We start from the raw sequence: 16,317 nt of genomic DNA, 5'->3' as shown, positions 1-16,317 counted from the left end.
TGATTGAAAATCCCATCTGAGGTCCCAACTGAAAGGAAATTATGTGTTTAAAGACACTTGTAGATGATTTCATTCCACAAACTTTAAGCTGTGGATAGACCAATCTAGTCTTGCCCTGTCTAGATTCCCAACCCACAGAATCTGTGAGCTTAACAAGTGGTGGTTTTCAGACAAAGATGTCACAAAGAAAGAAAACTATGGGCCAATATCACTGATGAACATAGATGCAAAAATCCTGAACAAAATACTATCAAACAGAATCCAACAGCACATTAAAAGGATCATACACCATGATCAAGTGGGGTTTATCCAAGGGATGCAAGGGTTCTTCAATATACGCAAATCAATCAATGTGATAAACCATATTAACAAATTGAAGGAGAAAAACTATATGGTCATCTCAATAGTTGCAGAAAAAGCTTTTGACAATATTCAACACCGATTTATTATAAAAAACCCTCCAGAAAGTATGCATAGAGGGAACTTACCTCAACATAATAAAGCCATATATGACAAACCCACAGCCAACATCATTCTCAATGGTAAAAAGCGGAAACCATATCCTCTAAGATCAGGAACAAGACAAGGTTGTTCACTCTCACCACTGTTATTCAACATAGGTTTGGAAGTTTTATCCACAGCAATTAGAGAAGAAAAAGAAATAAAAGGAATCCAAATCAGAAAAGAAGAAGTAAAGCTGTCACTGTTTGCAGATGACATGATACTATACATAGAGAATCCTAAAGACTCTACCAGACAACTACTAGAGCTAATCAATGAATTTGGGAAAGTAGCAGGATACAAAATTAATGCACAGAAATCTCTTGCATTGCTATACACTAATGATGAAAAATCTGAAAGAGAAATTAAGGAAACACTCACATTTACCATTACAACAAAAAGAATAATATACCCAGGAATAAACCTACCTAAGGAGACCAAAAGACCTGTATGCAGAAAACTATAAGACACTGATGAAATAAATTAAAGATAATACAAACAGATGGAGAGATATACCGTGTTCTTGGATTGGAAGAATCAATATTGTGAAAATGACTCTACTACCCAAAGCAATCCACAGATTCAGTGAAATCCCTATCAAACTACCAATGGCATTTTCCACAGAACTAAAACAAAAAAATTCACAATTTGCATGGAAACACAAAAGACCCTGAATAGCCAAAGCAATCTTGAGAAAGAAAAATGGAGCTGGAGGAATCAAGCTCCTGGAATTCAGACTATTCTAAAAAGCTACAGTAATAACGACAGCATGGTACTGGCACAAAAACAGAAATATAGATCAATGGAACAGGATAGAAAGCCCAGAGATAAACCCATGCACATATGGTCACCTTATTTTTGATAAAGGAGGCAAGAATATACAATGGAGAAAATACAGTCTCTTCAATAAGTGGTGCTGGGAAAACTGGACAGCTACAGGTAAAAGAATGAAATTAGAACACTCCCTAACACCATACAAAAAAATAAACTCAAAATGGATTAAAGACCTACATGTAAGACCAGACACTCTCAAACTCTTAGAGGAAAACATAGGCAGAACACCCTATGACATAAATCACAGAAAGATCCTTTTTGACCCACCTCCTAGAGAAATTGAAATAAAAACAAAAATAAACAAATGGGACCTAATGAAACTTAAAAGCTTTTGCACAGCAAAGGAAACCATACACAAGATGAAAAGACAACCCTCAGAATGCGAGAATATATTTGCAAATGAAGCAACTGACAATGGATTAATCTCCAAAATATACAAACTGCTCATGCAGCTCAGTATCCAAAAAAAAAAAAAAAAACCCAACCCAAAAATGGGCAGAAGATTTAAATAGACCTTTCTCAAAAGAAGATATACAAATTGGCAACCAACACATGAATGGATGCTCAACATCACTAATCATTAGAGAAGTGCAAATCTAAATTATTAGAACTGACTATTTCAGGTTCTCCTCCTTTACTTAAATCTCTTTGCCTGTCTCTTCTATTTGTTGAACAAATAAATAAGCAGATATATTTACCTAAACTATCAGGTTTGATTTCCTGAATTTGCTTGATTCTAAGATGTATGATAAAAATGCATAATTAATTCACATAAAAACACATGCTTTAGGGCTTCCCTGGTGGCGCAGTGGTTGAGAGTCCGCCCGCCAATGCAGGGGACACGGGTTCGTGCCCCAGTCTGGGAGGACCCCACATGCTGCAGAGCAGCTGGGTCCGTGAGCCATGGCTGCTGAGCCTGCGCATCTGGAGTATGTGCTCTGCAACAGGAGAGGCCACAACAGTGAGAGTCCTGCGTACCACAAAAAAAAAAAAAAAAGCAAAAAACACATGCTTTAAAATTATATTTACACCTTAGTTCCAAGAATAACCCTGAATTCCTAAGAGATAAAATATTGAAAAATGCTTGAGGACACCAATAATATATAATAGTACAATGTTTGGTTTGTCTTTTGTTTTGTTTTGTTTTGTTTTTTTTGTGGTACACGGGCCTCTCACTTTTGTGGCCTCTCCCGTTGCAGAGCACAGGATCCGGACACACAGGCCTAGCAGCCACGGCTCACGGGCCCAGCTGCTCCGCGGCATGTGGGATCTTCCCAGACCGGGGCACGGACCCGTGTCCCCTGCATCGGCAGGCAGACTCTCAACCACTGCACCACCAGAGAAGCCTGGTTTGTCTTTTTATATGTAAATTTTAGAAGCATTGTTTTAAATATGTACCTTAAAACCATTCAGGTAAAAGCAATTTTTCCATATGAACAACAACAAAGAGATAATTAGGAAATGGTCATTTAACTTGTGAGACTTTATGATTTATATTATTCTAAACTATATCAATATAGTAATCTACATCTTTAAATAAAATGAGTATTAGTGTTAATGAATAGAGATAAAGAGTGAAATTATTTTTTTTAATCTCCTTGCTTACACTTTCCATGTTCTCTGGGTTATAGTAATCCATGCTTAATATTTATCTTGAGTTTTTAAAAAATTTTCTTTATTTTTATTTTTTATTGAGGTATAATTTACATGTGACATTATATTATATAACATGTTAATTTCAGGTATACAATGTAATGATCCAATTTCATGAAATATTTTTGATTTCTGTCATAGTATAACTTGGAAGGACCTCTTCGATGCATTAGCATAATTGTATATGTTAGATTTTTCTATTTAGGACAAAACATTATCATCTAAAGGAAGAAAAATTTAAGGTGAATTTTTAATAATATTTATTATAAATTTCTTTTCCACAATATGGAAAACATGTATTATATGAATTTCATTTCATGAAATGCTCTCTAAAATAATTGGCCTACATCATTTAATTATCATTGTGTACAAAGAAATCCAATGTCCTGTAGCTTAAAATCAACTACTGTTTATTATAAGTTGAATTTCCCCTGGCTTGCCATGGCTTGGTTATTCTAGTTAGGGCCCAGTTTATGTTGAGTTTGCTCAGGTATCAGTGGTTGACTGGATCTGAAATTTGGTCTGGGCTCTATTCTCAGCTGTGTTTTCCTGGGACATCTCAGCTGATACTTCTCTGCTTTAGTTGTCATTCATCCCCTTTTAATGACCATCAGACTTACCACATTCTTATCATGTTGACATCAGAAGCTCAAGAGCTAGTGAGTCTCATCTTGCAAACACTTTTTAAGACACTGCTGATGTCAGGTCATATTGACATAAGCAAGTTACAAACTAAGCCCAGGCACAGAGAATTAAACTTACCCACAGTGGGAAAACATTGAGAACTTACACAGAAAAATGCACAGATAGAAGTGGTGAGGAAATTGGGCCATTAATGAAATCTAAGCAAAGTCTGTAAACAGTGTCAAATTAGTCTTACAAGTTCTTTTTGTCCTTCCTCATCTCCATCTGCTTTTTATTTTCAATATCATATGTTTACTTTTTCTTTCTATACATATTACCAAAAATATATTTAAGTATTCAAGTATAAATAATTCACAAAAATTCACCTTGTATTTCCCACAGAATTAATTCCATTTTAATAGTTAAAAGTGTTTATATAAATGTATGAACATGAATGTTCAGAAATCAGCTAATGGGTTATGAAGTGTTTGGGAATTACTATAGTCTTATTAGCCAATCTTCATTCCCTTTTGTTGTAAACAAATTATTATTTGTAAACAGCCATGAATAATATCTTGAAGTCAAGTTTTTTTGGTTCTATTTATTAAGAAAATAATGATGAAAATAATAGACATTATTTTAATTATTATAACTGTTTTTGTAACAGTGACAAAATGTATACAAAACAAATAAATATTTTGGTACTATATACCTTTTAATAATTTATAAGTCAAAGGAAACATATTAGTTTAAAAAAAGTTAATCTGGAAATTTATCTATGTGGCACAACATATTGAATCTCTAAGACTGCCCATCTTTGATATAATATATTGCATATCAAGTGACTAAAATTTGAATCATTATTACTCTCTAATTAGCATATTATTAATATTTCTAGATGTCAGATTTACATGGCTGAATAATGTATTTTTTCATTTCTAGTGGATTATATGTCATTTTTATAAAGTCTTTTTCCCAACAAGAACAAAATATGATAGATTTATGCTACTTCATACTATTTACTAGATGTCTCTGAGGCATAGTTTAGAGATGCACTGTGTGCAATAGATGTATAAATGATTTGTTTACATTACTCTATATAAATAGTTTGCTTAATGTTTTGGAAATTATTTGATATAGTATGATTGCTGATCCTGTTGTCATTGGAGTACTACAATAAACAAGATCTGTGGCTAATTTTGTCTTCTTTTAGCTTATCTGAACCAACTAAAGGTGCTTTTATCTCCATTATATTTTATATTAATGACACTTTTATCAATTTCATATTAATGTATCACATTTATGTTTCCATTTCCCCTTATTAAATATTATTTAAAAAATTATGAAATATTTCAAACAAGAAAAAGTAGAGCATAATATAAAATATATCTATGCATACTCTACCAAAATGTAGTATGTTATAGCATTTTGCCACATTTGTATCTGACATATTATTTGAAAAATATAAAGCATTATAAATGATGTGATGCTTTCTTTGACCTCTTAATCATCCTTCATTGAGTCAGTATCCTGATCTCAATGCATGTACCATGGATTAATATTATATCTTTACTACATATTAATATAATTATATACACAATATAATATTTTTCTGCTTTAATATACAAGTATAAAATCATCTATACATGTTATTTTTGTAACTTTGGTTTTACTCATAATTTTGTGTTCCAGGTTAACCTATGCGTATAAATTTTTTTAAAGTTCATTTTAAGAATAACCCATTTATTTATTTCATTTCCCAGTTCACATGAGCCATAATATTTTTTACAGCACTATCTAGAATGAATTTGTTGAGTCTTATGACTTGAGATTATTCATATTTAACAGCTGTACTAGTTACCAATCACTGTGTTAAACATTTCTCCAAAACATAGCTACTTAAAGGAATAAACATTTATTTTTTTTCACAGTTTCTGTGGGTGAGGAATCCAGGCATGCCTGAGCTGCCTTAGATATCTCACAAAGCCATAGTCCTCTCAAGGTACAACTGAGGGTGGATTTGCTTTCACACTCACCCATGTAGTTGTTGGCAGGATCCAATACATCACATGTTGAATTAACAGCCCAGATCCCTCACTGGCTATTGATGGAAATCCAGCCTCAATCCTCTCCACAGATCATTTCACAATAAGGTAGCTGACTTCATCAAACAGAGCAAGGGAGAAATCCTAACCTCTGTAATCTAATCTCTGAAGTGACATCCTATCAACTTTTGCCACAGTCCACATATTAGAAGCAAGCGACTAAGTCAGCACATACTCAGGTAAAAGAGATTACACAATGGAATGAATACCAAGGGATGAGCATATTGGTAACTATTTCAGAAGCTACTTACCACATGGGCTATTAGCAAAGTACTTTCAAAGTGATTGATCCAAATTTTTAAATTATTGAGATATAATCAGCATATAACATTCTGTAAGTTTAAGTGTGCAACATGTTGATTTGATACACTTATATATTTCAGTTACCAACACAACATAAGCTAACACTTCTTTCATAACACATAATTATCATTTATTTTTTGCAGTGGGAATGATTAAGGTCTTGTCTCTCAAATTTGAAGATTATACTACAGTATTCTCAACTATAATCACTATGCTCTGCATTAGATACCTGGAACCTATTTATATATTAATTACAAGTATGTACCCTTACACATTTTTGCAGCTCCCAGCTCCTGGTAACCACCATTCTATTCTCTGTTTTTATAGGTTCAGCTTTCTTAGATTCCACTTATAAAAGATATCATAAAGTATTTGCCTACCCCTGTCAGACTTATCTTATTTATCTTATTTAATGCCCTCAATGTCTATCCATGCTGTAGCAAATGGCACTATTTCCCTCTTTCTAATGTCTCTCTCTCTCTTTCCCCTCCCACCCTCCCTCCCTCTCTCTCTCTCTATAGATAGATAGATAGATAGATCATATCTTCATTATCCATTCATCCATTGATGGACACTTAGGATGCGTCCATATCTCGACTATTGTGAAAAATATTGCAGTGACCATGAGAGTGTAGATATCTCTTATAGATCCTGATTTCATTCCATCAGATATAGAACCAGAAGTGGGATTGCTGGATCCTATAGTAGTTCTATTTTTCGGTTTTTTGAGTAATTTTTCACACTGTTTTTTATAGTGGTGGAACCAATTTATATTCCTACCAATGGTGCACAAGCATTCCATTTTCTCCACATCCTTGGCAACACTTCTTATTTCTTCTTTCTTTGATGATAACCATTCTAACAAGTGTGAATGATATCTCATTGTACTTTTAATTTGAATTTCCCTGATAACTAGTAATATTAAGCATCTTTTCCTGGACCTGTTGATTATTTGGATGTTTCACTTGGAAAAATGTCTATTCAATTTCTCTGTCCATTTTTGATTAGATTTTTTTTATTTTTTTTTTTTGCTATTTAGTTGTATGAGTTCTATTTTTTATATCAATCCCTTATCCACTAAATAGTTTGCAAATATTTTCTCCCATTCTATTGGTTGCCTTTTCATTTTGATGATTGTCTTTTGCTGTGCAGAGGCCCTTAAGTTTGATGTGGTCCCTCTTATTTACTTTTGTTTCTGTTGTTTGTGCTTTTGGTGTTATATTCAAAAAATTATTGCCCAGATCAAAGTCAAGGAGCTTCTTCTCTATGTTTTTTTAAGAGTATAGTACCAGGTCTGTCTTATGTTTAACTCTTTCATCCATGTTGAGTTAATTTTTGTGAGTGGTGTAAGATAGGGGTCAAATATTATTATTATTATTATTATTATTATTATTTGCATCTGATTATCCAGGCTTCATCACATCATTTGTTAAAGAATCTGTCTTTTACCCATTGAGTGTTCTTGGCTCTCATCAAACATTAGTTGATTATATATGCAGCAGTTTATTTCTGGACTCTAAATTTTGTTCCACTGATCTGTATTATTGCTATTATGTCAGTACCATATTATTTTGATTACTATAGCTTTACAATATGGTTTGAAACCAGGATGTGTGATGTCTCCTGTTTTGTTATTTTTTCTAATGATTGCTTTGTCTATTCAGGGTCTTTTGTAGTTCTATACATATTTTAGAATTTATTTCAATTTCCATGAATAATTCCTTTGGAATTTTGAAAGGGATTGCATTGAATCTATAGGTGACCTTTATTAACATGGATATTTTAACAATATTAATTCTGATCCACAGAGATATCTTTCCATTTGTTTGAATCTATTTCAATTTCTTTCATCAAAATCTTGCAGTTTTCATTGTACAAATCTTTCACATCCTTGGATAAATTTATCTCAAGTATTTTATTGTTTTTGATGCTATCATGAATGGATAGTTTTATTCATTTGTTTTTCAGATGTTTTGTTGTTATTGTGTAGAAATGCAACTGTATATTGACTTTTTTCCCTGCATCTTTACTGAATTCATTGATTAGTTTCAACATTTTTTGGTTCAGTCTTTAGAACTTCCTATATATAAGATCTTATCATCAGTGAATAACAACAATTTTACTTTTTCTTTTTTCAGTTTGGATACCTTTTATTTCTTTTCCTTGCCTAATTCCTCTAGTTAGGACTTCCATTACTATGAATGAGTGGTGACACTAGACACCCTTGTCTTCTTCCTGATCTTAGAAGAAAAGATTTCAGTCTTTCATTGTAGTATATGATGACAGTTGTGGGTTTGTTGCATATGGCCTTTATTATTTTGAAGTTTGTTCATTATATACCAAATTTGTTGAGGATTTTTATCATGAGAAAATGTTCTACTGTGTCAAATGTCTTTTCTGCATCTATTGAGAAGATCATATAATTGTTTTCTTTCATTCCATTAATATGGTATGTCACACTTATTGCTTTGTGTATATTGAACCAACTTTTCATCTCAGGAATAAATCTCACTTGGTCATGGTCTATGATCCTTTTAATGTACTGATGAATTAGGTTTGCTAATATTTTGTTGAGAATTTTTCTATCTATATTCATCAGGGATATGATAGGCTATGAAAAATATCTTATCAAATGTAGGAAAATTGAAAAAATACCAAGTATCATTTCCAGCCACAATAGTAAGAATCTAAAAATCAACCAGAGGAAAGCTGGAAAATTTAAAATCATGTTTAAACTAAACAACATAATCCTGATAAACATATGGGTCAAAAAGAAATCTTAAAAGAAATAAAAAATACCTCAAAACAAATGAAAATGGAAATACAGCATACCCAAACTTATGGAATGCTGCAAAAGCAGTTCTGAGAGGGATGTTTGTAGTGATAAATACATTTATTAAGAAATTAGAGGGCCTCCCTGGTGGCGCAGTGGTTGAGAGTCCGCCTGCCGATGCAGGGGATACGGGTTCGTGCCCCGGTCTGGGAGGATCCCATATGCCGCGGAGCGGCTGGGCCCGTGAGCCATGGCCGCTGGGCCTGCGCATCCGGAGCCTGTGCTCCGCAACGGGAGAGGCCACAACAGTGAGAGGCCCGCATACCGCAAAAAGAAAAAAAAAAAAAAAAAAAAAAAAAAAAAAAAAAAGAAATTAGAAAAGTGTCAAATAAACAACATAACTTTATACCTCCTCAAGGAACTAGAAAAAGAATAAACTAAGCCCAATGGTGGGTAAAAGAAGGAAATAGCAAAGATCAGAGCAGAAATAAGTGAAAAAAAATCACTGAAACTAAAAGCTGGTTTCTTGTAAAGATAAAACTGACAAAACTTTAAGTAGAATAACTAAGAAAAAAAGAAAACTGTAATAAATAAAATGAGAAATGAAAGAGAAAACATTACAACTGATGGTACAGAAATACATAGGATCATAAGAGACTACTATGAACAAGTCTACACCAAAAAAATTTGGGAAAGTTGGAAGGAATAGATGAATTTTTAGAAATATACAATCACCCAAGACCGAATCAGGAAGAGACAGAAAATCTGAACAGACCAGTAACAAATAAAGAGATTGAATCACTAATCAAAACTTCCCAACACAGAAAAGCCCAGGATCAGATGGCTTCACTGGTGAATTCTACCAAACATTTAAATAAGAATTAAGGCCAGTCTGGCTCAAGCTGTTCCAAAAAATTAACAAGGAGGAAATATATCCAAACACATTTTATGAGGTCATCATTATCTCAACATCAAAGCCAGATAAGGACACTACTGGAAAAGAAAACTGTAGACCAATATATGTGATTGCTCCATATTTTAACCTCATTAATACCATATAAAAAAATCACCTTTCTTCCATTTCTTGTCAACTCAGCATAGACAGACTTATAATTTTTAGTGAATTATTAAGTATATAAATGTTTATTTTACATATGTTGATTATCAGTGTAATTTATTATTTTATATATTTATTCACCTTTTTCAATCGCTTTTTCTGTGGCTTGTCAGTTTTACTTTTTAGAACTTTGTATATTTGTATTTTTTATCTGCTCAGTTTTTCTATATTATCTGAATACTAATGATTTTTTTAAACTTTTATCAAGATTTAATTGGTATCTAAAAAATGCACATATTTAATGTGTACGATTTAATGAGTTGGGCATTTGCAAACACCCGTGATGCCACACCACAATCAAGTTAATATACATACTCATCACCTCCAAAAGTTTTCTTGTGTCCTTTTTTTTTTCTTTTTCTGTTTAGTAGGAATACTTAACATGAGATCTGCCCTCTTAACAGCTACTGAAGTACACAATGCTATATTGTTAACTATAGACATTATGTTATACAGCAAACACATAGAATTTATTCATCTACCATAACTGAAACTATATATCCATTGAATAACAACTCCTCATTTCCCTTACCACCCAAGCCCTGGTTACCACTACTGTATTTTATCCTTTTATGAGTTTGATTAGCAAATGGAATCATGCAGTACTTGTCCTTCTATGATAATATAATATCTCATTCTGGTTTTGATTTGAATTTCCTTAATGATTAGTGATGTTGAACCTCTTTTTATATTTTCATATACCTGTTGGCCATTTGCATGTCTTTGGAGAAATGTCTCTTCCAAAGTCCTTTGCTCAATTGTTTGTTATATTATAGTAAAGTTTAAGCTTTAAATAAAAATGCAGATTTATTAGGCTATGTTAAAACATTTCTTAGGTTCAAATTTAAAATTTACTGTCTAAACTAATACATTTGTTTGATTAAAATGCATATCGTTTCCTGATTGATGTCTTTGAGACTAAACAGATATTTTGCTTGGTGAATGTACTAAATAACAAAATCAATTTTCTCAGTGAATGTCTGAAAAAAATGTACACAACTAAGAATTAATATTTAAATAAGGCATTCATCTACCATCCCCCACAATTATTTATAGAGCAAAAGCTGTTTAATCTTCAATTTGCAAATAAGATATTCATTTTAAAAAGAATGCGTACCACTTTTAAGTAAATTGCTCTTTAAAAAAAAATCATCTAGGCTCACTCTAACATGGTGCAATTAACACTTCCTGTCCTGAATCTCAATCACTTGCTAACACTCTTTGCAATCCCTGGATCAGTACTTCCTGAACCAGTTGTTTTGCCTCTGTGTACATGCTCACAGTATAATACCATTAATAACATTCTGATCACTTTCACTTCTTTCTATCTCAAACATGCTGGAATTCATAGTATGAACATATTCTATGCTATTTTACATGGGAATCAGAGAGTAAAAAACATCCATCCAAGAAATCAGTAGAAATCTTCTATAATTGTAACTGTCACACTTTAAAGCTGCACAAATTTATTTCAGGATGGAAAAACACTAAATACACTTTGTATGACAAATATCAGGAATTTTGAAGAGGAGAAGGCATTAAATATTATAGACATTTCAACAAATAAAATTTATTTGATTATTCTCTTTAAAAAAGCCAACAATTTATAAAGGATAACTGAAAACTTTATTGTAAAATATTTCCTTTACTTTTTAAATTGTGAATATTTCATATATCAAATGTTAAACATAAAACTTAAATATTTTTTTCTTTTAAAATATTCATAGAAATAATATCTGCTCTTAGTATATCTATCAGTATAGTTCCTAATCTCAAATTCAGTTAAGTATACCACCATAAGGAATTTACCTATGTATTTATCCATGTGTATTTATCTCTATATCTATATATCTGTATGATTTAGACATTTTGAAGTGATACAATTATTAAATATCAATATTCAAATAAAAGCAGTTTTCTAATGTGAATGTGTTTTTTCCTTAAAAAACTAAAAATAGGCCTACCATACGACCCAGCAATCCCACTACTAGGCATACACCCTGAGAAAACCATAATTCAAAAAGAGTCATGTACCACAATGTTCATTGCAACTCTATTTACAATAGCCAGGACATGGAAGCAACCTAAGTATCCATCGACAAATGAATGGATAAAGGAGAAGTGGCACATATATACAATGGAATATTACTCAGCCATAAAAAGAAATGAAATTGAATTATTTGTAGTGAGGTGGATGGACCTAGAGTCTGTTGTACAGAGTGAAGTAAGTCAGAAAGAGAAAGACAAATACCGTCTACATATATATGAAATCTAAAAATAAATAAATAAATAAAAGGTTCTGAAGAACCTATGGGCAGGACAGGAATAAAGACGCATATGTAGAGAATGGACTTGAGGACACAGGGAGTTGGAAGGGTAAGCTGGGATGAAGTGAGAGAATGACATGGACATATATACACTACCAAACGTATAATAGATAGCTAGTGGGAGGCATCCACATAGCACAGGGAGATCAGCTCAGTGATTTGTGACCACCTTGAGGGGTGGGATAGGCAGGGTGGAAGGGAGATGCAAGAGAGAGCGGATATGGGGATATATGTATACCTATAGCTGATTCACTTTGTTATACAGCAGAAAATAACACACCACTGTAAAGCAATTATACTCCAATAAAGATGTTAAAAGGGGGCCTCCCTGGTGGCGCAAGTGGTTGAGAGTCCGCCTGCCGATGCAGGGGATACGGGTTCGTGCTCCGGTCTGGGAGGATCCCATATGCCGCGGAGCGGCTGGGCCCGTGAGCCCTGGCCGCTGAGCCTGCGCGTCCGGAGCCTGCGCGTCCGGAGCCTGTGCTCCGCAACGGGGGAGGCCACAACAGTGAGAGGCCCGCATACCGCAAAAAAAAAAAAAAAAAAAGATGTTAAAAAATAATAATAAATAAATAAATAATATGAGTTAAAGAAAAAGATTAAAAAATGTGTTCTATCATTTCAGACTGAACAATAACCATTCTTGCTATGCCCATTCTTTTTAATATAATAATAATAAATAGTGTAAAGCATAAAGATACCTATTAGGCATCACATGCTTATAATGCGTATGAACTATTTCCACAAAGCCTTTAATAATGTTCATGTTGTTAAAATTATCCTCATTTTGTAGATGAAATAACAGTTGGTGATATCATGTATGCCTTGGTCCTATTTTGATTTATTATAAACTAGATCAGGACTGATTTGGACCATAACAAATAGTGATTGTTTCAGACAGCAATAAATAGTGATTGAGATAATATCAATATCTCTGTATCAGTGGTCTTAGAGAATACAGTATACCTAGAGTATTACAGACAGATAAGATTACTTAATTGTATCCATTTATTTTAAATTTTTAGTTGAATGATTTTTCTGTATTAGAGGAAATTGAACAATAAAAATGCATCCTTGTGATTAATCTATAATTTGCAAGAAGGGTTTGGACACTTCATAAGTACAGTGCCATTCAAAGAGAATTATATTTGAGAAATTAAATTCAAAGTTTAACCAAGATTGGTGTCTGCCACTCATTACAGGTTTAAATATTTTTTTCTTTACAAATAAAGATCTTCTTGGAATCCTTCATTCAATTTAAATTATTTAATCAAATAAGACAATGTACGGTGTTAGTCAAATGAGAAAATTCTAGGAAGGTTTTCCCAGTGAGGATGTACCCATGGTCATATTGATAGAGTTAATGAGATTTGGATACTTGGGTATAAAAACCTCTTATTAAGGGGGAAAAATGTGTTACACCTCTGAAGGATTATGGTATGCATTTGACGAAACCAGTGACTGTAATAGATAAAAAGCCTAATTCTCCATTTTACATTATTGTTTGTTCTGAGTAGTGTGTAGTTTGTGAAATATGAACACATGCATATGTGCATGCATGTGCACATGTGCATGCACGTGCACTCACACCACACACACACACACACCTACCCAGGGAGCACTTTCATATTTAGAGTGATATTACTGAGATCTAATTTGTAATAACAAGCATTATGTAAGTCACATAGAAAATTAAGTAAATTACTCAAGGTCATAAATATCTAGGTTTAGAACCTATGTTTCTTTTCTTTGTTTATATACTATTTGTTGTTTGCGTTAGATAAATGCTGTTTACTTGGAGTTCACATTTTCATTTAGATATTTTTCTCCTTTTTGGATATTAAAATATTCACTACATTTGAATATATAAAATTAATATAACAATGAAAATATAACCTGACAAATAAATATTTGTCTGTTTTTAATGTATGATACCAGTGCCTGCCGATGACTGAAAAGATGAAATAATGTAACATATAGCCACAGATATGAAAGGTAATAAAATCATGTAAAATAATATGATGTGCAACTTTGGACAAATGCATTTTAAAAACTAAGCAAATGGAGCCCTCAGTCAGACAAGCACAGAGATGCTTCTGGAAGTAGCATGACCATGGCTGCCCAAGTAGAACCCCAATTTCAGTTCAAACTTGTATTGGTTGAGGATGGTGGTACTGGTGGTACATTTGTGAAACATCATCTGACTGGTGAATTTTAGAAGTATGTAGCTACTTTGGGTGTTGAAGTCCATCCCCTTGTGTTCCATACCAACAGATGACCTATTAAGTCCAATGTATGGGATACAGATGGTCAGGAGAAATTTGGTGGATTGAGAGATGGCTATTATATCCAAGCTCAGTGTGCCATTATAATGTTTGATGTAACATCGAGAGTTACTTAAAAGAACATGCCTAACTGGCATAGAGACCTGGCATAGAGATCACATCCCCATCATGTTGTGTGGCAGCAAAGTGGATATTAAGGACAGAAAGGTTAAGGCAAAGTCAGTTGTCTTCCACTGAAAGAAGAATCTTCAGTACTATGACATTTCTGCCAAAAGTAACTACAACTTTGAAAAGCTTCCTCTGGCTTGCTAGAAAACAGTTCTGAGACCTTAACTTGGAGTTTGTCACCATGCCTGCTTTTGCCCTGCCAGAGGTGGTCATGGACCCAGCGTTGACAGCACAGTACAAGAATGATCTAGAGGTTTCTCAGACAACTGCCCTCCCGGATGAAGATGATGACCTGTGAGAAAGTAAAACTGGAGCCTAGCATCAGAAGTCTAGTTTTATAGGCAACTGTCCTGTGATGTCAGTGGTACAGCGTGTTTGCCTCTTTATTATATAGCTAAGCAGAGCATATGCTTAATCTTTGGGATGCTGAAGGAGATGAATGGGCTTCAGAGTGAATGTGGCAGTTAAAAATAAAAAAACCTTCATTTTTTTGTACCTACATATTTAAGTGTTTTGGAACACAGTTATTTCCTCCTTGAGTTTCATATGTAAGACTGCTACAGTCACATCACAATATTCAGTGGTAGAATCTTGTTTGTTACTGTTATTCCCATTTCTTTCCATTTAGAATCAGAATAAAGTTGTATTTCAAATATCTAAAAAAAAAAACTAAGCAAATGGATGTTTTTATAGTGAAGCATAAATTAACAAAATTGATAAGGAACAGTTTCGATTTTATTTAAAATGTTCCATAACATAGAAAATATAAAAAATCTTATCCAATCATCTTACTGGGTTATCGTAACAGCACAAAGAACATTATAGATAAATTTTATTTTGAAGAAATGACAAAATATAAATAAAATATTAGAAAATCAAGCCATTCAGTAGTACTTAAATCAAAATGAATCAGGACAAACAGGGTTTATTCTACAAATGTCGGGTAATCTATCATTAGAAAAATCTATCAGCATTATTTATTATTTTTTCTGTGTTTTAGAAAAGTTTGACTTGTTCAATAAACACTTGGAGAGTTATAAAAGTAAATGAGATATAATCCCAGTTTAGGTTAAAAGTGAAAGATCTAAATATGCAATGATACAGAGAAAATTAACTAGGTTTTATTTATAAAAGATTAAAGCATTTGGAAATGTAAGTGAAAATCAGAAGTATCAATGTAAACTCAGGACCAAAAAGAAGAAAATGTTATATGTGTTGTCAAAATGTGAATGATGGAAGTTTCATATCTGTCCTCTCAAACTATTTTCTATGAGTTGCCAGATTTTTTTAATTTAAATATGAGCTCACAAATTTTTATCTCCAACATTATTTCTAAATTAAAATAAAATTACAAACTGTTTCAGAGCAGCTGCTTCCATGCTGTTGCAAGAAATTTCCTTCTGCGATAACATCTTTCCATTAACCATTTTTATTCCTGCGTCATTAATAATGAGGGGAGAGTTATGAGTTTAAGTTAAAAAAACGGTTGTGTGGAGGGCTTCCCTGGTGGCACAGTGGTTGAGTCCGCCTGCGATGCAGGGGACACGGGTTCGTGCCCCGGTACGGGAAGATTCCACATGCCGCGGAGTGGCTGGGCCCGTGAGCCATGGCCACTGAGCCTGCGCTC

General features: G+C 33.2%; 1 pseudogene; it reads left to right on the top strand.

Annotated features, from left to right (window-relative positions):
* The first annotated feature begins 14,311 nt into the window (after positions 1-14,311).
* LOC132485132 (GTP-binding nuclear protein Ran-like) lies at positions 14,312-14,988 on the top strand (annotated as a pseudogene).
* The last annotated feature ends 1,329 nt before the right edge of the window (positions 14,989-16,317 follow it).

Source organism: Mesoplodon densirostris, chromosome 3 (genome assembly GCF_025265405.1).
Source record: "Mesoplodon densirostris isolate mMesDen1 chromosome 3, mMesDen1 primary haplotype, whole genome shotgun sequence".
Lineage (NCBI taxonomy): Eukaryota > Metazoa > Chordata > Mammalia > Artiodactyla > Ziphiidae > Mesoplodon > Mesoplodon densirostris.
Note: the sequence above shows the minus strand (reverse complement) of the source record. Positions and strands in the feature narration are given on the sequence as shown.